Source organism: Ranitomeya variabilis, chromosome 3 (genome assembly GCF_051348905.1).
Source record: "Ranitomeya variabilis isolate aRanVar5 chromosome 3, aRanVar5.hap1, whole genome shotgun sequence".
NCBI classification, from domain to species: Eukaryota; Metazoa; Chordata; class Amphibia; order Anura; family Dendrobatidae; genus Ranitomeya; species Ranitomeya variabilis.
In genome coordinates, this window is record NC_135234.1 from 447028817 (window position 1) to 447055312 (window position 26496).

Genomic DNA, 26496 nt, shown 5'->3' on the forward strand with positions numbered 1-26496 from the left:
GCTTGCCCTTTTGTTTAGTAGGGCTGGGTGAAATATCGAGAAGCTTTCAATGCACTGTGCACAAAGTGCAATGCATGCTGGGAGTTGGCGTTTCAGGATGAAGCTTACCCTGACAGTCCCATAAATAGCAGAAGAACAATGTAAGCAAAAGGCATGCACCCGATCAAGGAAACTGGTAAAAAAAAACATTGATTTGGTGTGAGCAAAATCTTTAAGGTCTATAATTACCAACACTAGTGACAAAAGTAATGTGAGCACAATCCATTTCACGACCTGAAACCAGAGGAGAAAAAAAAGTTAACATCTCCACACCTCCGTTCTCATTTTCATCCCATGGATAGTATGACCTGTAGTAGCTTCTGATCTAATTTTGAGAGTTTCTATTTTCAAACTTAGGGCTGAGCAAGGACTGTCATTTCACCTAAGGGGTCTTATTCTGTTGGGGCATAAGTCTCTATCCTGAGCTGCCTGTTCAGTAAGGTGTTCCTTCCACCCTACTTTTCTCTTCCAGGCTCCCCAACAGTATTTCTGCGGATGTGCCTGATAGCGGGCATGTGTGTGTGCAGTGATTAAAGACCAGGTCATACTGCTTTAGAATTGCTGAGATGGACCTGAATGTGAAAGGTTTAGTTAATAAATAGGCCTCTAAGTCGCAAACTAAAGAATGTGCTATAAGCAAAACCTCATTATCCCGCCTCCCACTACCTGCATAAAAAGCTTTCCTATCAGGCTTGTATGGGTAACGTGATAACAAATTAGTCTCCTCCTTCGGTTTGGTTAAAAATATCAAATTGTTAAAGAAAGCTCTGAGATATTCTCAGTAAAAGTTTTTCTCTAAGTTCCATCAACTGACTTTGAGAATTGCAGCCCTGAAAAAGTTACATATTTTAATCAGAAGAATGTGTAACTCACTTCTGATGACGATTTTACCTCAGAGGAAGAACTTGCAGGAAAATCTTTATTTCCATCACACAGGATACAGATTTATGGTGGAAAGCTGTGAGTTCTATCATGTATCTAGATGACATAAAAAAAAGGCTAGATTTCATTACAAAAAAAATATATAAAAATTTGTTGTCCCTACTGCCATAAAGTACAGGATGATTCTGATTCTTGGGACAAGGCTTCTAGAGTGGCCTGTGGCTGATATTTCTAAGAAATCATTTACTTTAACCCCTTAATCCCATATGACGTACTATCCTGTCGAGGTGACCTGAGACTTAATTCCCAGTGACAGGATAGTACGTCATAGTGGATCGGCCGCTCTCACAGGGGGAGCGCTGCCGATCGCGGCCGGATGTCGGCTATCGCAGCTGACATCCGGCACTATGTGCCAGGAGCGGTCCCGGACCGCCCCCGGCACATTAACCCCCGGCACACTGCGATCAAAGATGATCGCAGTGTTCCGGCGGTACAGGGAAGCATTGTGCAGGGAGGGGGCTCCCTGCGTGCTTCCCTGAGACCCTCGGAGCAACGCGATGTGATCGCATTGCTCTGAGGGTCTCCTACCTCCTCCTCCCTGCAGGCCCCGGATCCAATATGGCCGCAGGGCTGCTTCTGGGACCTGCAGGGAGGTGGCTTGCAAGCGCCTGCTCAGAGCAGGCGCCTGCAAGCCTCCAGCAGTGCAAGTCAGATCGCTCATCTGACACAGTGCACTGCAAAGTGTCAGATCAGCGATCTGACCCTATAACATGATGCCCCCCTGGGGCAATGTTGTAAAGTTAAAAAAAATATATACCGTATATACTCGAGTATAAGCCGAGATTTTCAGCCCAAATTTTTGGGCTGAAAGTGCCCCCTCGGCTTATACTCGAGTCACGGTCTGTGGCAGGGTCGGCGGGTGAGGGGGAGAGGGCGCTGAGGCATACTTACCTGCTTCCGGGGCTCCTGGCGCTCCCCCTGCCCGTCCCACGGTCTCCGGGTGCAGCAGCCTCTTCCCCTGAGCGGTCACGTGGGACCGCTCATTAGAGAAATGAATAGGCTGCTCCACCTCCCATAGGGGCGGAGCCGCCTATTCATTTCTCTAATGAAGCGGTGCCGGTGACCGCTGACAGAGGAAGAGGCTGCGGCACCGAAGACCAGCTGTCCGGGGGAAGGAGCGGGACGCCGGGAGCAGGTAAGTATGTCATATTCACCTGTCCTGGTTCCACACGCCGGGCGCTGTCTCCATCTTCCCGGCGTCTCTCTCTCCTCACTGACTGCAGGCAGAGGGCGCGATGACGCATATCGTGTGCGCGCCGCCCTCTGCCTGATCAGTCAGTGCAGGGAGACGCCGGGAAGATGGCGCCGAGGAGCTGCAAGCAAGACAGGTGAGTATGTGTTTTATTATTTTTATTCCAGCAGCAGCAGCAGCACAGCTATGGGGCAATAATGGACGGTGCAGAGCACTATATGGCAGAGCTATGGGGCAATGGTGCAGAGCACTGTATGGCACAGCTATGGGGCAGTAATGGTGCAGAGCACTATATGGTACAGCTATGGGGCAATAATGGACGGTGCAGAGCACTATATGGCAGAGCTATGGGGCAGTAATGGTGCAGAGCACTATATGGCAGAGCTATGGGGCAGTAATGGTGCAGAGCACTATATGGCACAGCTATGGGGCAGTAATGGTGCAGAGCACTATATGGCACAGCTATGGAGCAGTAATGGTGCAGAGCACTGTATGGCACAGCTATGGGGCAGTAATGGTGCAGAGCACTATATGGCACAGCTATGGGGCAGTAATGGTGCAGAGCACTATATGGCACAGCTATGGGGCAGTAATGGTGCAGAGCACTATATGGCACAGCTATGGGGCAGTAATGGTGCAGAGCACTATATGGCACAGCTATGGGGCAGTAATGGTGCAGAGCACTGTATGGCACAGCTATGGGGCAATAATGGTGCAGAGCACTATATGGCACAGCTATGGGGCCATAATGAACAGTATGGAGCATCTATTTTTATTTTTGAAATTCACCGGTAGCTGTTGCATTTTCCACCCTAGGCTTATACTCGAGTCAATAAGTTTTCCCAGTTTTTTGTGGCAAAATTAGGGGGGTCGGCTTATACTCGGGTCGGCTTATACTCGAGTATATACGGTATATATATTCACATATGTAAAAAAAAAAAAAAATCCTAAATAAAAAAATATATATATATATATTGTTCCATAAATACATTTCTTTATCTAAAAAACAAAACAAAAAAAAAACAATAAAAGTACACATATTTAGCATCGCCGTGTCCGTAACGACCCGACCCGCTAGTTAACCCCTTCAGTGAACACCGTAAAAAAAGAGGCAAAAAACAACGCATTATTATCCCATTATCTACCAATGTCCTTTTTTTGGGACGCCTAATCTTTAGCTTCTAGCAACTAAGATTTTATAATTAGATTCGATTTTTTTTGTGTTGTGTTGTAAAATGAATGGTTTCAAAATAAGAAATCATGTCACTGTCATTTTTAATTGAATATTGGGACACCCTTTTCTGAAAATCCGTACTTGTAAAAATTTTAATTTGGCAAGTAATGGGTTATCGTACCGCCGAACAAAAAGTGGAATAACACGCGATCAAAAATATGAATATAAATAACCATGGTGCCACTGAAAACGTCATCTTGTCCCGCAAAAAACGAGCTGCCATACAGCATCATCAGCGAAAAAATAAAAGTTATAGTCCTCAGAATAAAGCGATGCAAAAATAATTATTTTTTCTATAAAAGTTTTTATTATATAAAAGCGCCAAGACATTAAAAAAATATACCGTATATACTCGAGTATAAGCCGAGATTTTCAGCCCACTTTTTTGGGCTGAAAGTGACCCTCTCGGCTTATACTCGAGTCAGTGTCGGCGTGGGGTCGGCGGGTGAGGGGGAACGGTGGCTGTCACATACTCACCTGCTCCTGGTGCAGTCCCTGCATGTCCGATGGTCTCTGGGCAGCTCTTCCTGTGTTCAGCGGTCACGTGGTACCGCTCATTAAAGTAATGAATATGCACGCATATTTATTACTGTAATGAGCGGTATGTGACCGCTGAACACAGGAAGATGCCGCCGGCTCCCGGAGACCATCTGACAGTGAGACACTGCCAGGGACCGCGCCGGGAGCAGGTGAGTATATCGGAGGAGGTGAGCATTGCGCGATAGTCACCTTCCACGTTCCATCGCTGCGCAATGCTCTGTCTTCCGTCCTCTGGCTGTGACTGTTCAGGTCAGAGGGCGCGATGACGCGATTAGTGTGCGTGCCACCCACTGCCTGAAGAGTCAGTACGGAGGATGGAAGACAGAGCAGCGCGCAGCGATGGAACGTGGAAGGTGACTATCGCAAGTGCCGGGGGCCTGAGCGAAGAGAGGTGAGTATGTGATTTTTTTATTTTTTTTTTTATCGCAGCAACAGCAAATGGGGCAAATGTGTGGTGAATCCTATGGGGCCACAATGTATGGGGCCACAGTGTATGGAGCATCTCATGGGGCTATAATGTATGGAGCATCTCATGGGGCCATAATGTGTGGAGCATCTCATGGGGCCATAATGTGTGGAGCATCTTATTGGGCCATCAACCTTTATGCAGCATTGTATGGGGCAAATGTTTCTATAGAGCATCTTATGGGGCCATTATTAACCTTTGTGCAGCATTATATGGGGCATATTTTAATATGGAGCATTATATGGGGTGTATTTTGTATGGAGCATCTTATGGGTCCCATCATGAACTGTATGGAGCATTATATGGGGCTCCTGATTCAATATGGATATTCAAAAACACTTAACCTACTGATGTCTCAATTAATTTTACTTTTATTGGTATCTATTTTTATTTTTGACATTTACCGGTAGGTGCTTCATTTTCCACCCTAGGCTTATACTCGAGTCAATAAGTTTTCCCAGTTTTTTTGTGGCAAAATTAGGGGGGTCGGCTTATACTCGAGTATACACTGTAAATGAGATATCGATGTAATCGTACTGACCCGAAGAATAAAACTGCTTTATCAATTTTACTAAACGTGGAACGGTATAAACGCCCCCCCCCCCCCCCCCAAAAGATTGGTTTTTGGTCATTCAGACCCACAAAAATCGGAATAAAAAGCGATAAAAAAAATGGCACGTGCCCGTAAATGGTACCAATAAAAGCGTCAACTCTTTCGCAAAAAAACAAGACCTCACATGACTCTGTGGACCAAAATATGGAAAAATTATAGCTTTTAAAATGTGGAGATGCTAAAACTATTTTTTGCAATAAAATGCGTCTTTGTGTGTGACAGCTGCCAATAATAAAAATCCACTAAAAAACCCCGCTATAAATAGTAAATCAAATCCCCCTTCATCACCCCCTTAGTTAGGGAAAAATAATAAAATTTAAAAAAATTATTTATTTCCATTTTCCCGTTAGGGTTAGGGTTGGAGCTAGGATTGGGGCTAGGGTTAGGGTTGGGGCTGGGGTTAGGGCTACAGTTAGGGTTGGGGCTTAGGTTTAGGGGTGGGTTAGGGGTGTGGTTAGGGTTACGGTTGGGATTAGGGTTAGGGGTGTGTTGGGGTTAGGGGTGTGGTTGGGATTAGGGTTGTGGTTGGGATTAGGGTTAGGGGCATGTTCGGGTTAGGGGTGTGGTTAGGGTTATGGTTAGAGTTGGGATTAGGGTTAGGGGTGTGTTTAGGTTAGGTTTTCATTTAGAATTGGGGTTTCCACTGTTTAGGCACATCAAGGGCTCTCCAAATGAGACATGGCGTCCGATCTCAATTCCAGCCAATTCTGCGCTGAAAAAGTAAAATCGTTCTCCCTCCCTTCCGAGCTCTCCCGTGCGCCCAAACAGGGGTTTACCCCAATATATGGGGTATCAGCGTACTCAGGACAAATTGGACAACAACTTTTGGGGTCCAATTTCTCTTGTTATCCTTGGGAAAATAAAAATTTGGGAGGCTAAAAAACATTTTTGTGGGAAAAAAATGATTTATTTTCACGGCTCTGCGTTATACTGTAGTGAAGCACTTGGGGGTTCAAAGTTCTCACAACACATCCAGATAAGTTCCTTGGGGGTCTAGCTTCCAATATGGGCTCACTTGTGGGGGGTTTCTAATGTTTAGGTACATTAGGGGCTCTGCAAAGACAATGACACCTGCAGACCATTCCATCTAAGTCTGCATTCCAAATGACGCTCCTTCCCTTCCGAGCTCTGTCATGCGCCCAAACGGTGGTTCCCCCCACATATGGGGTATCAGCGTACTCAGGACAAATTGGACAACAACTTTTGGGGTCCAATTTCTCCTGTTACCCTTGGTAATATCAAAAACTGGGGGCTAAAAAATTTTTGTGAACATTTTTTTTTTTTATCTTACCGGCTCTGCGTTATAAACTGTAGTGAAACACTTGGGGGTTCAAAGCACTCACAACGCATCTACATAAGTTCTTTAGGGGATCTACTTTCCAAAATAGTGTCACTTGTGGGGGGTTTCAATGTTTAGGCACATCAGGGGCTCTCCAAATGCGACATGGTGTCCCATCTCAATTCCAGTCAATTTTGCATTGAAAAGTCAAACGGCGCTCCTTCCCTTCCGAGCTCTGCCATACACCCAAACAGTGGTTTACTGTTGTGATTCGGTTCGTGGGCTCCCCCGGTGGTCTCTTGTGGTACTGGTGTCCTGCAAGCTTTGCCTTCAGTTCACCTGTTCCTATCAGGATGTGGGAGTATCCTATTTAACCTTGCTCCTCAGTCATTCTAATGCTGGCCATCAATGTATCCAGAGTGATTCTGTTGCATGTTCCTGCTCCCAGTTTTCTGCTCAGCTAAGTTGGACACTTTAGTCCTTAAGTCTATTTTTGTATGTTTTGTCCAGTTTGCACTTATGTGAATCTCTGCAGCTGGAAGCTCTTGTTGGGCTGAAATTACCACTCCAGTGGCATGAGTTGTCACATGAGTCAAGGTAATTTCAGGATGGTGTTTTGAAGGGTTTTGCAGCTGACCGCGAAGTCCTCTGTTGTATCTTTCTGCTATTTAGTTAGCGGGCCTCTCTGTGCTAAATCTGCTTTCATACTACGTGTGTCTTTTCATCTGCTCTCACCGTTATTATATGTGGGGGGCTGCTATCTCCTGTGGGGACATTCTCTGGAGGCAAGCCAGGACTGTGTTTTCTTCTACCAGGGGTAGTTAGTTCTCCGGCTGGCGCGCGGCATCTAGAGACAACGCAGGAATGCCCCCTGGCTACTTCTAGTGTGGTGTGTAGGTTTAGCATCGCGGTCAGCTCTAGTTTCCATCACCCGAGAGCTTGTCCGTTTATTCTATGCTTCTGATGTTTCCTTGCCATTGGAAACCATAACAGTTTACCCCCACATATGGGGTATCAGCATACTCAGGACAAATTGCACAACAACTTTATTGTCCAATTTCTTCTCTTACCTTTGGGAAAATAAAAAATTTGGGGCAAAAATCATTTTTGTGAAAATAATGATTTTTTTTTTTACGGCTCTGCATTGTAAACTTCTGTGAAGCACTTGTCGGGTCAAAGTGCTCACCACACATCTAGATAAGTTCCTTAGGGGGTCTACTTTACAAAATGGTGTCACGTGTAAGGGTTTCAATGTTTAGGCACATTAGGGGCTCACCAAACGCAACATGGCGTCCCATCTCAATTCCAGTCAATTTTGCATTGAAAAGTCAAACGGCACTCCTTCCCTTCCAAGCTCTGCCATGCGCCCAAACAGTGGTTTACCCTCACATATGGGGTATCAGCGTACTCAGGACAAATTGGACAACAACTTTTGGGGTCCAATTTCTCCAAATACCCTTTGGAAAATACAAAACTGGGGGCTAAAAAAATATATAGACCTCTCAAAATGACTTCAAATGTGATGTGGTCACTAAAAAACAAATGGTGTTGTAAAAATGAGAAATTGCTGGTCAACTTTTAACCCTTATAACTCCCAGGAAAGTATATAAAACTGCACCCGAAAGGTGATAGGGAAGACAAATGAGTAAATGAAAACACTTGTTACCCAAAAAAAGGTTTATCTTCTGTGGCTTTGCGGACAGAGAAGCTGACCACAAAGCAGAGGCTCAAGGGTTTGAACCCAGACGCATGACAATAATTTAAACAAAAACTCAAAGAAAATAGACTATAGATAGATATCACTGATTGAATTTACGAATAAAATTTTTAAAAGGAGCAGATGGGAAAGCAAACCTTGTATCCAGTTTGTTTGACCCTACAGCTAATACCATACCACAGAAGACAAATCTCTGAATTTACAAAAACTTGGATATTGTATCACTTCTTCAATTATATTTACATAATAAATATATAATTTTAAGCTTTTTTTCTGAGAAGAAATTTCCACTCGATACAGTAATTTATTTAATTTGTATCTAGGGAAACAAAGAGCCTGAAGATACTCTTTCATGTCTAGATTTCATATTGGCTTATGGACAGAAATGCCCAGCAAGGAATTTGTAGGACATAAAGTCAGTTTGCTTTATTATTAGGGAGTATATGGGTGAGATTGCAAGAGGGGATGGTATGTTAGCTCCCAGTTTCGCATAGGATATAGTTTATTATAACTAATGATTAACCCCTTAAGCCCCAAGGGTGGTTTGCACGTTAATGACCGGGCCAATTTTTACAATTCTGACCACTGTCCCTTTATGAGGTGTTAACTCTGGAACGCTTCAACAGATCCTGATGATTCTGACACTGTTTTCTCGTGACATATTGTACTTCATGATAGTGGTAAAATTTCTTCGATAAGACTTCCAAATTAGAATTTTTATGCCCTTAAATCAGAGATATGTCACACAAAATACTTAATAAGTAACATTTCCCACAAGTCTACTTTACATCAGTACAATATTGGAACCAAATTTTTTTTTTTGTTAGAGAGTTATAAGGGTTAAAAGTTGACCAGCAATTTCTCATTTTTACAACACCATTTTTTTTTAGGGACCACATCTCATTTGAAGTCATTTTGAGGGGTCTATATGATAGAAAATAACCAAGTGTGACACCATTCTAAAAACTGCACCCCTCAAGGTGCTCAAAACCACATTCAAGAAGTTTATTAACCCTTCAGGTGTTTCACAGGAATTTTTGGAATGTTTAAATAAAAATTAACATTTAACTTTTTTCACACAAAATTTACTTCAGCTCCAATTTGATTTATTTTACCAAGGGTAACAGGAGAAAATGGACCCCAAAAGTTGGTGTACAATTTGTCCTGAGTACGCCGATACCCAATATGCGGGGGTAAACCATTGTTTGGGCGCATGGCAGAGTTCGGAAGGGAAGGGGCGCTACTTGACTTTTCAATGCAAAATTGACTGGAATTGAGATGGGATGCCATGTTGCGTTTGGTGAGCCACTGATGTGCCTAAACATTGAAACCCCCCAAAAGTGACACCATTTTGGAAAGTAGACCCCCCAAGGAACTTACCTAGATGTGTTGTGAGAGCTTTGAACCCCCAAGTGTTTCACTACAGTTTGTAACGCAGAGCCGTGAAAATCAGAAAAATAAAATTTCCCACAAAAAATATTTTTTAGCCCCCAGTTTTGTATTTTCCAAAGGGTAACAGGAGAAATTGGACCCCAAAAGTTGTTGTCCAATTTGTCCTGAGTATGCTGATACCCCATATGTGGGGGGAACCACTGTTTGGGTGCATGGCAGAGCTCAGAAGGGAAGGAGCGCCATTTGAAATGCAGAATTAGATGGATTGAAACCCTAGCCTCAACCCTAACCCTAGCCCCAACCGTAGCCCTAACCCTAGCCTTAACCCTAACCCTAGCCCTAACACTAGCCCTAACCCTAATGGGAAAATGGAAATAAATACATTTTTTTAATTTTATTATTTTTCTCTAACTAAGGGGGTTTTGAAGGGGTGTTTGATTTATTATTTAGAGCATTTTTTAGCGGATTTTTATGATTGACAGACGTCACAGACTAAAAGATGCTTTTTATTGCAAAAAAATAGTTTTTGCGTCTCCACATTTTGAGAGCTATAATTTTTCCAGATTTTGGTCCACAGAGTCATGTAAGGTCTTGTTTTTTGCGGGACGAGTTGATGTTTTTATTGGTAACATTTTCGGGCACGTGACTTTTTTTATTGCTTTTTATTCCGATTTTTGTGAGGCAAAATGACCAAAAACTAGCTATTCATTAATTTCTTTGGGTGGGGGGGCGTTTATACCTTTCCACGTTTGATAAATTGATAAAGCAGTTTTATTTTTTGGGTCAGTACAATTACAGTGATACCTCATTTATATCATTTTTTTATGTTGTGGCACTTTTATACGATAGAAAAAATAATTATTTTTGCATCGCTTTATTCTGAGGACTATAACTTTTTTTATTTTTTCACTGATGATGATGTATGGTGGCTCGTTTTTTGCGGGACAAGATGTCGTTTTCAGCGGTACGATGGTTATTTATATCCGTATTTTTGATCGCGTGTTATTCCACTTTTTGTTCAGCGGTATAATAAAGCGTTGCTTTTTGCCTCGTTTTTTTTTTTTACCGCGTTCACTGAAGGGGTTAACTAGCGGGACAGTTTTATAGGTGGGGTCGTTACGTATGCGGCAATACTAAATATATGTACTTTTATTGTTTTTTTTTTAATTATCATTTAGATAAATGTATTTATGGGAACAATATTTTTTTTTTCTTTATTTAGGAATTTTTCTTTTTTTTTTTTTTTTTACAAATGTGAACATTTTTTTTTTTACTTTACAACATTGCCCTATGGGGGTGGGGGGCACATCATGTTATAGGGTCAGATCGCTGATCTGACACTTTGCAGAGCATTGTGTCAGATCAGCGATCTGACATGCAGGGCTGCAGGTTTACCAGAGCTTGCTCTGAGCAGGCTCTGGTAAGCCACCTACCTGCAGGACCCGGATGCAGCCCCAGGCCATTTTGGATCCGGGGCCTGCAGGGAGAAGGTAGGAGACCCTCGGAGCAACACGATTACATCGCGTTGCTCCGAGGTTTTCAGGGAAGCACGCAGGGAGCCCCCTCCCTGCGCGATGCTTCCCTATACCGCCGGAACACTGCGATCATGTATGATCGCAGTGTGCCGGGGATTAATGTTCCAGGGGCGGTCCGTGACCGCTCCTGGCACATAGTGCCGGATGTCAGCTGCGGTAATCAGCTGACACCCGGCTACAATCGGCCGCGCTCCTCCCGTGAGCCCGGCCGATCGCATATGATGTACTATCCCGTCACTGGGAATTAAGTCCCAGGTCACCTCGATGGGATAGTACATCATATGGGATTAAGGGGTTAATAGAGATGACCAAAAATGCATGTAGCTTAAATGAACAATGTGAAAGATCTGAGAAAATGATTTAGATTAAATATGGGGTTAAATGATATTGAGTCGCCCGCCAGGGCAGAGGGGATACTCTGTATCGGGTTCGGTCGCAGTAAAAGAGGTTGTCACGGTGGCAGCGACCCTGTCCGTGGCCCTGGGTGCTCAATTAAAATGGGAAAGGTCTTAAAAGGGGTTTTAAGTAAAGTTTGTTTGTGACGCCACCTGTGGTTCCCGGTCAGAGGGGACCGACACTGCTTAAAGGGGTCCTCTGGGGTGATGTTACTGCAGCATAGATGGTGAGACTTCCCACAGGTGAAGCGGGGTGCCCAGGGCTCCCAGTGTAGTGGGCAAAGATGGTGGGTTGCCGGTAAATAAACTGAGGATACAGGGTTGCAGTCTTTAACTGGTTTACTGTTGTTGTAGTCAGCCTCAGTCCAGGGTACCGGCAACAGGTGTAGATGGAGTCCAGGCATCCTGAAGACAGGTGGAAACCCCTTTGACAGGTCAGTTTGGGAGCCTTCCACTTTGCGCTAACTATTAGTCCCTTGCTGCCTGTAGTGTCCTGACAAGGTCTTCATTCTCTCCTGTCCTGGGACAGTACCTGCACGGTAGGCAACTTGAGCTGTTTCTCTGTGGTCTCTTTACATGGTGATTCCAGGCTCTGGAATGCTGCTGTACCTCAGGTATTATGTGGGCAGGTTACTTTCATCTCTCTGCCCTCCGGTTCTGCTGTGGGACTTGCCTGGGTTCTGCACTCAGCTTTGAAGGGCCCTATCGTGGCCTCCTCTAGCTCCTGATCACTCCTCTGCTCCTTCCCTGTCTCTTGTCTGCACCAGACTCACTCCTCCTCCAGACCAGCATGTATATCAGGGAAGCTCCCCTTAAACTGGGTTTAGAGCTCCCCCTTCTGGCCTGGAGTCAGAATATGTAGCATGTAAGATTACCCGCCAAAGGGATCTCTCCTGTCTCCAGGTATGGCATTACCCTACGTGTTTCAAAGTACCATACTTCTTCAGGACAAAAACCATATGAGGTATGCGCTTTGAAATTCATGACCAAGATGCTTTATGGCATTTATAAGCTTCTCGTTTTTTTCACAGGAATAGAAAACTGCCAGAACATGTCAAACCAATGCTGTTTGTTGGGGAAAAAGCACTAGAAATCTCAAAAACAATATTATTGTGTGTCTAGACTTTAACATTTGACTGCAACCCTTTAAACAGATAAAAAAATTGAAACTAAAAGAAAAATAAAATCTCTGCAAAATGCAGTTTGTGAATCCAGTGGATGACAAGAATTTATCCTAACATCAGCTAGGTCCACAGCACATTGATTTCTGTATATTTTTAGCTTCCATATGGAGTTTGGATAGAAACTTGTGAGCCGAGCTTTGTTTTTATTTTTCTTCCAGCAAGACAATGGCCCAAAACATATAGCCAAGGCAACAAAGGAGTGGCTCAAAAAGAGGCACATTAAGGTCATGGAGTGGCCTAGCCAGTCTCCAGACCTTAATCCCATAGAAAACTTATGGAGGGAGTTGAAGCTCTGAGTTGCCAAACGACAGCCTCAAAATCTTTAATGATTTAGAGATGATCTGCAAAGAGGAGTGGACCAAATTTCCTCCTCACATGTGCACAAACTCCATCATCAACTACAAAAACGTCTGACTGCTGTGATTTTCAAAAAGGGTTTTGCCACCATTTTGATATCCTATATCTCAATGTTAAAATTAACCTACCCTTAAAATTATAGACTGTTCATGTCTTTGTCAGTGGACAAACTTACAAAATCAGAAAAGGATCTAATAATTATTTCCTTCACTGAACATATCTTACAGCTAAAAATCAAACAGTTGAAAAGGAGGCAGACAGATTATATTTTATAACACTTCTGATCCCCTTCTAATGAATGGATCTGCTACTGAAACATTATACTTACGTTTTTCTATCCCAAAAAGGATCCAAACACAAATAATTACCGTATATACTCGAGTATAAGCCGACCTCCCTAATTTTGCCACAAAAAACTGCGAAAATTTAATGATTCGAGTATAAGCCTAGGGTGGGACATGCAGCAGCTACCGATAAATGTCAAAAAGTAAAAATGGATACCAATAAAAGTAAAGTTAATTGAGACATCAGTAGGTTAAGTGTTTTGAATATTGATATTGAATCAAGAGCCCCATATAATGCTCCATAAAGTTTATGATGGCCCCATAAGATGCTCCATATTAAAATATGCGCCATATAATCCTGCATAAAGGTTAATAATGGCCCCATAAGATGCTCCATGGATACATTTGCCCCATATAGTGCTGCACAAACGTTGATTATGGCCCCATAAGATGCTCCATATAGACACTTGCCCCATACAGTGCTGCACAAACGTTGATTATGGCCCCATAAGATGTTTCCTACAGACACTTGCCCAATTTGCTGTTGCTGCGATAAAAAAAATCACATACCTCTCGTCGCTCAGGCCCCCAGCACTTGCTATATTCATCTTTCCTCGTTCCGGTGCCGCAGCGTCTTCTGCACTGACGTTCAGGCAGAGGGCACGCACTAACAACGTCATCGCGCCCTCTGACCTGAGCGTCACTGCAGAAGACGCTGAAGACGGAGCGGCACCGGAACGAGGAAAGGTGACTATCGCGCAGCGCTCCCCCTCCCCATTATACTCACCTGCTCCTGGCGCGGTTCCCCATCGCCGCAGCTTCTTCCTGTATTGAGCGGTCACCGTTACCGCTCATTACAGTATTGAATATGCGGTATATGTGGGGGGCTACATACAGTCTTAATAATTATATACAATTTTTATATACTTTTATATATCTTTAGTTATTTTAACGGTAAAAACTTTTTAATAAAATAAAATATTGACAATTGTTGTGTAATGTCCTTTATATAAATAAAATGAATTTGATCAAAAATTAATTATTGAGTTGTCAGTAAATATTTTCTTGGGGTACATGCTTGCTTTGCAATATTTACTGGATAGATTATATTTTGAAAATTATTTGGTATTTCTTTTCTATATAGGATTTTTTTTTCCTGTCACACTGTGACTGTATGTGATAGGGGAAGGGGCCCTGCACGCTCCCTAAGGCTGTAGCCCTAACTATCCATGCTCCCAAAAGCACCTCTTATGGTGAGGAGATTTGGGTCATGTGCCTTCAGTTCACCTGTTATCCCTAAGCTGTCCCCTAATCCTGGAGGCCTGGAACAGAAATGATAGTGTATAAACATGTAAGACAAACAGATAATAAAAAGGAACTAACATACAAAACACTCACCAAAGGTAGAGAGTAGAGATGAGTGAGTATACTCGTTGCTCAGATTTTCCCGAGCCCGCTCTGGTGGTCTCCGAGTATTCGTGACTGCTCGGAGATTTAGTTTTTGTTGACACAGCTGCATGATTTACAGCTACTATCCAGCCTGAGTACATGTGGGGGTTGCCTGTTGGCTAGGGAATTCCCACATGTAATCACGCTGTCTAGTAGCCGCAAAATGCAGCTGCGGCAAGGAAAACTAAATCTCCTAGCAGTCACAAATACTCGGAGACAACCCGAGCAACGAGTATACTGTCTCATCACTAGTAGAGAGGTCAATAGGGATACACATACTAAATGGGAATAGGACAATGAGGAAAGCATACACCCCAAAACAGCACACAACAATCTCCAGCAGCAATAACAATCTCCAACACAGCACAGTAACTCCAGGTATCCAGGAAGTAAACTTTGACTGGAACGAAAGTGAAGGTCTGGACAGATTTTATAGAGGGAAGAAATGACCAGGTCAGGAGCAGCTGTGCATGTTTCTAACCAGCATAAAAAGGGTAGTTAGCCTCTTCAGCACCAAAGGAAAAGAAATCCATTTAATATGAGACACGAAAGATAGGCTAAATGGAAGACCTGCGATTCACACTACATAATGATTTTCTAACCCCAGATTTCCCAGGAGGATGTGACACACTAGTGACAGTACACCCCCTTCTAGGAGGGGCCACATGACCCTCGGGGCCAGGTTTATCCAGATGTGCCAAATGAAAGGACCACATCAACCTACCCGCATTAGGATCACACTTGCCAGTCCTACTCTTAACAGCAAAAAACACCTCCTTTTGTGGTTTTTGCTGTTATAGTAGGACTGGCAAGTGTGAGGATCCTTGACGTCGGTTGCCAGCTTATGTTTTGTGGCCATAATATTATTGGACCCAGATGGCTTTGTAGATTGTGGCCTCTGTTCACACAGGAGGCAGTACAGTTAGCACTGGGCAGCCTGCCACAGGGCGATTATTAATAGGTTGTGATCCAGATGCTTTGCATTCTCTGTGTGAACACTGCCGCATGCAGATTGTGTTTGCACTGGTGTGTCAAACAGCCAATCCCTGATTGTAGGCTGGCTGTCTCATTATGTATTACCGCACCTGTGAGGTCGCCATCTTTACTTGGGCCTGCTGCACCATGATAGTGCATTTGATTTGAGGCCTTGAAAAGTAAGCATCTTTGCCTGGTGTTTTCTTTAAAATAGTTTGCAGCATCTAGTGTGTTATAGAGGCCTGATCCATAGGTCACAAAAAAAGTCTTCTTTATTAATGTCTTACAGTAAGGGACCTGACTTTAAAAAAATTTGTAGCATCTAGTGTGTTATAGAGGCCTGATCTAGAGGCCACAAAAATTCTTCTGTTCCTAGTGTCATATGGTAAGGGACCTGACTTTATAACACATCATGCCTCTATAACACAGTAGATGCTACAAACTATTTTAGAGGCATGATTTAGAGGCCACAAAAATTCTTCTGTTCCTAGTGTCATACAGTAGGGGAACTGACTTTAAAATAGTTTGTAGCATCTAGTGTGTTACAGAGGCCTGATACATAGGCTGCAAAAAAGTCTTCGGTTATTAACGTCATACAGTAAGGAACCTGACTTTAAAATTGTTTGTAGCATAACTTCTTTGTCATACAGGCTTCATCCACACTCAAACAATTCTTTTTTCTGTGACTAACACGATACAGCATGCCATATTTCAAGATTGAATTTAGTGTAGCTAAAAATTCAGTTGTTTGCAGAGGTGGTGCAGAGTTTAAAATCTAATTTTTGGTTGTTAATATTGTGCTACTACCACAGTATCTGAGCAACATGACTGGAAAAAAGCAAGGCTATGGTGGAAGGGGAATTAGGCTTGGTCTTCAAGGTGTGTACGTGGGGTAGGCGGTAATGTTTGAAAGCACTAGTGAAGCAAAGTCACGTCCTACGTAAATGACAGCTTATGTTACTGGACAGGCTACACCACTACCTTTCTTTGGCAGATTCACAGCAGTACGCCTTATAGATGATGCCCAGAAACAGCATGTACTCAAGTGGATGGCAAGTGCAGCTTCAAGTGGCCTCTCTGCCTCTTCCTCCACCTCAACATCACTCCCAGTACAGTCCACAGACGTGGCAACAAAATTCTTGCTTCCCCCCACGTCCCAACTATCCAACTGTTCAACTGACTGTATGAAACCAACGATGGGTGAGTCTGAAGACCGATCTCAGAGAATGATCACACCACAAGTTTCTCAATCCACAGTACCATCTCTGCCTGCACCTCTCTCACGGTCCAGCAGTTTGTCTGGTTCACTGTATTCACCCTCTCACAGCACTGCAGCCAACCCAGGGTTCTGCAGTTGTGCTCACGGAATAGATTGTTTCCTCCTACGGATGACAAAGCCAAGAGGTTGAACTCCACCATCTCCAATTTGTTGGCCATGGAAATGCTGCCTTTCTGCCTGGTAGATACACACTGTTTCAAAGCTGATGGCCGACGCAATCCCCCAGTACCAATTACCCAGTCACCATTACTTTTCTAAGAAAGCTGTGCCTGCGCTACACCAGGGTGCATTTCACCACAGACACTTGGATGGGCAAGCATGGCCAAGGGCGATACATCTTGCTGACTGTGCACTGGGTAACTGTGTTGCCTGTGGGGACAGGCACTGCTCCACAAGTCTTGGAATCCCAAGGCTTGCAGGACAAATCTCTACATTTAAAACTTCCTTCCACTGCTTCTGCCTCCTCTATCTCCTCTAGGGCCTCCTCCTGCACCCTCAACCTTTGCCTTAATGAGACACGCATTCCAACAGTGCAGAGTAAACCCCCACCACCTCCGTACTGCGCACCCAGGGCTCACCGCAATCAGGCTGTCTTAAAATTGTTATGCCTTGGAGATCACAGTCACACAGCTGAAGAATTGTGGACAGCTCTCCAAGCTGAGTTTTATCGATGGCTGTCTCTGCTGAACTTGCATCCAGGGAAGGCCGTGTCCAATAACGGTGCGAACCTGGTGGCGGCCCTACGACGAGGTAAGCTCACACACGTGCCTTGCATGGCTCACATCCTCAACCTGGTGGTCCAGCATTTTCTCAGCCACTATCCTGGCCTGGGTGAGCTGCTCCAGAAAGCACATAAACTGTGCTCATTTCCGCCATTCGCATCCCTCTGCTCATCGACTTGCATCAATACACAGGTCTTTGTCCATGCCAGTGAACAGGTTGCTATGCAATGTGCCAACATGGTGGAATTCCACTCTGCACGTTTTTCAGCGACTGGCAGCAGCAATGATCCCTGACGCAGTATGTCATGTCATATAGCCTGGGCCAACGCAGTACGGACATGGTGCATATCACGTTTACAGAGTGGGTACAGATTAAGGACCTCTGCACCTTTCTGCACAGTTTCGAAATGGCTACTAAGATGGTTAGCGCTGACACTGCTGTAATCAGCATCACTATTCTGGTCATCTATATGCTGGAATAGAGTTTGAATAGCCTGCGGGAGGAGATGGTGGTCCCAGAAGAAGAGGAGGAAGCAGAGGAGGATGCGGAAGGGATGACATTGTCTCTAAGTTCAAGACTGTCATCACACAAGTGGGCACCAAGGGAAGGTGGATTACTATGATCGAGGGGGACTGGTGATAACAGACAAACTTATCAAAGGTGCGAGATCCATGGAACAAATGGAGGAGGAAGAGGTGATGGGCGAGCAACTGTCAGATGAAGAGGATAATCCTCCCCTCTCTTATTGGCGGGAGGGGATGGAGGAAACAAGCCTCATTGTTACCCAGCCACCAACACAGCATGGGCTTGGACCTCATGGTAGAGCCTGACATATGAGGGCCTTCTTCCTGCACTATCTGCAACATGATCCCCGTATAGTTATGATTAAGAATAATGCTGACTACTGGGTTGCCACTTTGTTAGATCCAGGTTATAAAACCAAATTTTGCCAGATGATTCCTGCCCTAGAAAGGGACCCGCGAATGCTGGAGTATCGAAACCCACTTTTACACAACCTTAAGAAAACTTTTCCCCAAGACAGCAGTAAAGCACACAGTTTGCATTGCAGTTCTACAATTCCAACCTCCGGCACATCAATTCGTCAACCCCAAAACATCAGCAATAGCAGTGGAAGAAGCAATTTCGGTTAGTCCTTTGAAATTTTTTTTTTTTCAGACCAACTCGTGCACCAGCACAACAGAGTCCAAGTCTTACACGTGGTGAACGAATGGAGAGGATGGTGCATGAGTGTCTAGAACTAAATATCAATACTATCAGGGAGGGTTTGGACCTTTTCACATTTTGGTCTTCCAAAATTGATCAGTGGCCTGAGCTCGCCTCACACGCCTTGGAGGTTTTATTGTGCCCGGCAGCCAGCGTTCTCTTAGAACGTGTCTTCAGCTCTGCTGGTGGTGGTCCTGATGGATAAGTGCAGCTGGCTGTCCTCTGAATGTAGACCGCCTAACTTTCATGAAGATGAACAAGTCATGGATCTCCAAGGACTTTCACCCCAATCGCAGACTGTACAGACTAGGTGATATTGCATTTTTTAGTGCCATACATTAATGTCACCTAACTGCACTCTATGATATCTTTAGTGTGGCTTCTGTGCCTGCTGTGGCTGCTGATGTTAACACAAATTTGTGGAAATGTGAACAGTCATGGTTGGTCTACATCTGCTGGGTTAGCTGTAGTGGAAGACGTCTCAGTCCCAATGATACTATTTCTATTCTCGTGACAGTTATTCCAGGCACTCAGTTTTTAAAATGTGAACACTCCATGTTGGTTGTCCATCTGCTGTATTGGGTGTAGTGGAAGACATGCCAGTCCCTATTATACTATTTTTACTGTGGTGAAATTGATGCCACTTTGGTGGTGTAAGGCCCTCAATTTCTTTAAATGTGAACACTCCTTGTTGGGTGTCCATCTGCTGTATTGGGTGTAGTGAAAGACCTGTCAGTCCCTATTATACTATTTCTACTGTGGTGAAATTGATGCCACTTTTGTGGTGTCTGCCAGTAATTTTTGGAAATGTGAACACTCCTGGTTGGATGTCCATCTGCTGTATTAGGTGTAGTGAAAGACCTGTCGGTCGTTATTATACTATTTGTACTGTGGTGAAATTGATACCACTTGGTGATGTCTGCCAATAATGTTTGGAAATGTAAATACTCCTGGTTGGTTCTCCTTAAAGCATGTTGCCTGTAGCAGTAGGCCTCTGAGACAGTCAGGTCTCTACTTCCTTGGACTCAACTACCTGTGTTACTATCCTTAAATTTTTCTGACAATGGTAGTCTAGAATACTGATTTTTGCCACCTGAGTGTAGCTCAGCATGAAAGCAGGTAGAGGTGTTGCATGTGGTATCAGGGCTCCCAGCAAAGGGGCCCTACACTGATTCCTCACTCACCTAGTCTTACTGTGACATTCAATTGAAAGCTGTAAATGCTGTCCCAGACCCTGATACCTCATGCCTGGCTGATTGCTGCAGTGCCATGCTAAAAGCTGTACTGTGGCTGAATTGAGGGCACTTTCCGGGTGTCTGTCTCTCATTTGATGTGTTTTGGCAGCATTTGGGGCTGTTATAATGTGTTGTGCATGCGTTTGTTTTTGCCTCTCATTGACATGAATGGCGTTTGGTAATGTTCGGTGAATATTCAATGAATTAATCGCCGAATATTGCACATTCGGCGAACGTAATCCAAACCGAACAGTGAAATATTCACTCATCTATATATATAATTGTCTAAGGGGTACTTCCGTCTGTCTGTCCCGGATATTCATTGGTCAAGGCCTCTGTCTGTCATGGAATCCAAGTCGCTGATTGGTCGCGCCAGCTGCCTGTCATGGCTGCCGCGACCAATCAGCGACGGACACAGTCTGATTAGTCCCTCCCTACTCCCCTGCAGTCACTGCCCGCCGCCCGCATACTCCCCTCCGGTCTCCCCCCGCAGACCCCGGCAGTGCCAGTCTCCTGCCCGCAAACAGCTCAGGTGGTGGGCTCCACACTCCCACCAGCCTGGCACACCGCCTTCATCCTCCCAGGACCGTCCCCTGCTTTCAGTCACCCCGTACTTGAGAGCGATGCCCTGCACGGTGTCCCTGTGGCAGACCGGGTGCTCTATGTACCTCTCGGCCCAGGGCGCCGTCATGCTGGCTGTGGCTGTAGCACCGGCCACAGTCCCGCCATCTTCTGCGGAGGAATACACGCTCCGGTAACGGTAAGAGCATTACATGTGCTGAACTGGAGCCTCCACTGCCAGCAGCCGCCGGCAGGGGGCGCTCCTCTCATCCAGCACGGGGAAGCGCGGCCGTGTTATCCCGGGACCCCCGGTGTGGAGCACGTATCCGGGAACGCTCCACCCCTGGCGGCATCTCCAGGCTGCACGGTGTGCACGGCAGACGTGCTGTGACCTCAGGACACAGTAGCATTCATCTTATTTACTCTATCAGTGCTGTTAGTATTTTATGGGCAGTATACTACATGTGTGTGCTGTATACTACGTGACTGGGCAATATACTACGTGTCTGTGCTGTATACTACGTCACTGGGCAATATACTATGTGGCTGGGCAATATACTATGTGGCTGGGCAATATACTATGGCTGGGCAATATACTACGTGGCTGGGCAATATACTACGTGGCTGGGCAATATACTACATGGACATACATATTCTAGAATACCCGATGCGTTAGAATCGGGCCACCATCTAGTCTCTAATAAGGACCAATAAAATTAGGACCTAATTTCCAAGAAGGAACTTTTAAGTTTAATATTTTTGGTGGACAGCCATACTAAATCATTCACCCCCTGGTCTGGACCTGACAATTGTTTCTTATAAGCCATACATTTGTATTTGTCCACCATGATCTTAAAATTATTCTGAACCACTTTCCACACATATGAGAGCGGAGAAGAAAATTGTTCCTCCCCAGAAACCCCCCAGACTTATCTTTACTGAAGGTACAGAATTGTGGATGGAAGTTGCCAAAAATGGCAATTTATCAGTGGACTCGCTACGATGATTGTTTAAAGCAAAGTCAGCTAGTGGTAAAAAAAGATGGATGAATATGTAAGGGGGTGGAACGCCTCTACCCCCTTAAAGGTTGTATAGTAAGTCATGCTGCTATGTATACAGTATATTGCTGTGTTAGATATGTACAGGGTGGGCCATTTATATGGATACACCTACATAAAATGGGAATGGTTGGTGATATCAACCTATTTGTGGCACATTAGTATATGGGAGGGGAAAAACTTTTCAAAATGGGTGGTGACCATGGTGGCCATTTTGAAGTCGGACATTTTGGATCCAACTTTATTTTTTTCAATGTGAAGAGGGTCATGTGACACATCAAACATCAAGAGAATGCCAAGAATGTGCAAAGCAGTCATCAAAGCAAAAGGTGGCTACTTTGAAGAACCTAGAATATAAGACATAATTTCAGTTGCTTCACACTTTTTTGTTAAGTATATAATTCCACATGTGTTAATTCATAGTTTTGATGCCTTCAGTGAAAAATGTACAATTTTCATAGTCATGAAAATACAGAAAAATCTTTAAATGAGGTGCGTCCAAACTTTTGGTCTGTACTGTAGGAGAAAGCGTAGGGAGAGTGGAGAATGTGGACTGTATGGGAACTAATGCTTATGTAACTGACAAGAATGTGCTGCGGCAAGCAAAGAGTAAAGTTCTCCGTTTTAAGTTTGAAATGGACTCTGTCTCTCATTGTACTACTACGGAAGCAGCGGTACTTCAGCCAGCCCGACGGGACTCTGATGGTGCGGAAGTTGAAGCAGAAGGTAGGCTGCAGAAGGGACATTGTGTTCATGTGATGGGTGCGCAAGAGCCACAAGTCTCAGCCACAACTACGGCCCTAGCCCTCACAAGTATGCAGAGTCTTGGAATGCATACAGACACTACAGTATGAAGTCAACTGTATTCTTACATAACCTTGGCCACCAAAAACGACGAGAAAGGAAGTCCAAGGTCACCATATTACCTGGGTGACCAGCCAGACCGGAGTTATGACGTACAGGAACAAACAATTTCCCTGAAGGAGCAGCAAGGGCATCCCCCTGAGCCTTCAATACTTCACCCTCAAGTTCAGATCACACTGCGGAGATGACCACCCCTTCTTGTAAAATAGGGACAGCATCATCAGTTCTCCCACCTTCAAGGAATCTCTGGGACAAAGCATCCTCTTTCATGTTCTTAATCTCAGGATGGTAAGTGACCGCAAAACTAAATTTGGTGAAAAACAAAGACTAGCTTGCCTGGGATTAAGACATTTAGCAGATTCAAGGAACATCAAGTTTTTGTGATCAGTGATGACTATGACCGGATGAACTGCCCCCTCCAAACATGATGTAGCACCTCAAATACCAACTTAATGGCCAAAAGTTCTTTATTGCGTACATCATAGTTTCTTTCGGCCAATGACAACTTTTTGGAGAAGGCACATGGATGACACTTACCAAGGGATGACTCTTGAGACATTACAGCCCCGACCCCACCTCAGAAGCATCAACCTTGAGGATAAATGGCAGAGAACCATCGGTTTGGATGAGTACCAGCGCAGTAGAAAAACACAGCTTCACAGAAGAAAATGCCTGCCAAGCGCCTTCAGACCACCTAGCGAAGTCCGTACCTATCCTAGTAATGTCAGTGAGGAGTTTGACAATAGACAAGAAGCTTCGGATAACTTTCTGATAATAATTTGCAAACCCCAAAAAGCGTTGTAATGCTTTCAGATTTTAGGTTTCTCAGGGTTCGTGCTGGAATGGGAGGTCCCATTCCAGAACCGCTCGTACCTTATCAGGATCCGTGCGGAAAAGGAAATCTGTGGCTGATACTAGGAAAGCTAAGAACTGAACCACTTGTATGGCGAACACACACTTATCCAACTTGGTATAAAGTTAATTTTCCTGTAGAACCTCTAACACCTGCCTGACCTGTACCGGGCGAGATTTGAGATCAGTTGAGTAGATCAAAATATCATCAAGATACACTATTACAAATCTACCCACGAGGTGACGAAAGATGTCATTAACTAAATGTTGGAACACTGCGAGAGCATTAATCAAACCAAAAGGCATGAGAAGATTTTCATAATGCCCTCCTGGGGTGTTAAAAGCCATTTTCCTCTCATCACCCTCTTTAATCCTAATCAGAATATAGGCTCAACTGAGATCCAACTTGGAGAACCATTTTGCCCCAATAAGCTGATATGAACAAATCAGCTATGAGTAGGAGGGTATATGGGTCCAAAATAGTAAGCAGATTTAAGTCACAAAAGTCTAAACAGGAACGCAGGCCCCTATGTTTCTTCTTAGCGAAGAAGAATCCTGCTGCTACAGGCAAAGATGAGGGTCTAATATGTCCCTTGGCAAAATTTTCAGAGATATTGTCTTTCATGGTCTTGAGCAACTTTGCACTCGGAACCAAGTTCACAGGATAATCATACACATGATGGGAGGCAGTTCTTGACACCCCTTTTCAGAAAACATCTCAAAATCAGACAGAAAAGATGGAATGCTTTTAGTGGTGACATTAGAGATAATAGTACCTAGGCAATTATTTTTGCAAAAATCACTCCATTTAATTTTCTCTCTCCCTGCCAGTCTATGACCAGATAATGCATAGTCAACCAGGGAAGACCCAACACAATAGGAATAGGGAGGCTTTGCAGAAGGTAACTAGAAAGAAGCTCCCTTTGAAGAGCCCCTACAAGAAGGTTCACCTTATGCACTATTTGCATAAAGTTGTAACGCTCACGCCCAGAGTGATTGGCGGGGGTGTGGCCCCACTGGACCACTGACCAGACTACCCTGGAAGGGGCGTGACTAAGTAGCTTCCTAGGTGTTCGCTGGAGCCTCTAATGGTGAGGTCAGACTTGTGTGGCAGGTAGCTACCAGGTACCACTCCAGGGTGGTGTCTGGCTGTGGCTGCTGATCCCACCGGGGAACAGGATACAGGCAGGCACAGCTGTGACACTGACAAGCGGACGGGTATGGCAGAGACACTGGTGCTCAGACGGGCAAGTCTGAGTCACTGGCAGACAGGCAGACATGGCTAAGATACTGGCAGGCAGGCGGGCACGACTGACCCTCTGGCAGGACAGGCGGACAAGGCTGATACTCGGCAGGACGGGTAGGAACTGGCATACAGGTGGGTATATGGAAACAGGTAAGATCCTGTTCAGACTGGAGGGTATATAGGAACAGGTAGGGACCTGTTCAGCAAGTTCCAGAATGGAGGTAGAGTAAGACTGCAAGAGTAAAGAGCAGAAATGTAGGAGGCGGAGCCAAGAGCAGAGAAGGAACAGGTGTAGCTAAGAGCAGAGAGGGAGAAGGCGGAACTAAGAGCAGAGGAGAAGGCAGAGCTAAGAGCAAAACCGCTGGAGGTGAAGCCAAGAGTAGAATTGCTGGAGGCAAAACCAACAGCAGAACCGCTGGAGGTGGAGCCAACAGCAGAACCGCTGGTGGTGGAACCCACAACAGAACCACTGGAGGCGGAGCCATGGGGCTGAAGGCACAGAGCCACAGGTTGTGGCGAGCAGAGCAGAGAAGCACAGATCCACAGATTTTGGCGAGCAGAGAGGCACAGAGCCACGGATAGTGGCGAACAGAGAGTGAGCACAGAGAGACACACAGCAGGATAGAAATGGCAAACAAGCAAGGAAACAACAGGAACGGACATAGACCAGAGTACAGACAGGAACAGACACAGATATAGGCCTGCGTATTGCAGTCCTCAGAGACAGAACACGACCTGGCAGCTCAGTAGCAAATACTAACTGAGGGAAATAGTTTGCTCAGGTATCCTCCAGTGGGTGAGGACTGCTTAAGTATCAGAGGCCTCTAGGCAATTGACCAAGGACACCTTAGGGAGGTGCACACAGTCTCAATAAGAATCTGGATTTGCCAGCGCCGACCCCCCATTCACACAGCCAGGAAGTGTACACTGAGCAGGCAGCTATGAGGCATACCGCATGGAGCTGGCATCAGACAGAACTCACAGCATGGCCCGGGGTGAGTGAGTTAATGTATCAGGCAGGTGGGGAATGGAAGGCCATGCAGTGATGCTGGCAGGGTTGTTACAAAAGCCTCCCTGACCAAGAGGTTTAGAGTCTCTCATAAATATGGCAATGGACTTCGCTAGCTTACTACCGGAGATATCATGGATCTGAGTGAACCGAGCATCCACCACATTGTCTCCCCACCATCCAGTAGGACAGATATTGTCTCAGTTTCCATACCTATAACCACTTCTGCAGGTAGGTTAATCTCAGACAAACCTTCAGAGGATATACCTATTGTATTGTAATCATCCACACAACCTGGGGTCAGAAGTTTTCTGACCGTTTCTGGTGTTTAGGTATAGATGGACAAACCCCAATGAAATGACGCTTTTTGTCATAGTTAAAGCACATCCCCGTTCTGCGGTGAACAGCAAGAGACCCCCCTAACTGCACTGGTTCTTCAGAGCACACAGTGAGAATTTCAGTTCTAGGAAATACCGAAGGAGGTGGGGTCAACACAGGTCTATCCTTGAGGCATCTATCCATACATATGGTAATAGCCATGACAGCCTCCAATGATGCTGGAGGTTCATACTGCGCCAATGCGTCTCTTAACCGTTCAGAAAGGCCCTGACAAAACTGACTCCTAAGGGCAGGGTCATTCCACTGGGTGTCATTGGCCCATCTATGGAATTCAGAACAAAATTCCTCTGCCGGTAGGTCTCACTGCTAGATGTTACATACTTTAGATTCTGCAAGGGAGACCAGGTCTTGGTCATCATAAACAAGGCCAAGAGCCCCCAAAAATCCATCCACCGACCAGAGTGACAATGAATCGAATAGGAGTGAGAAAGCCCAGGATTTAGGGTCTCTTTG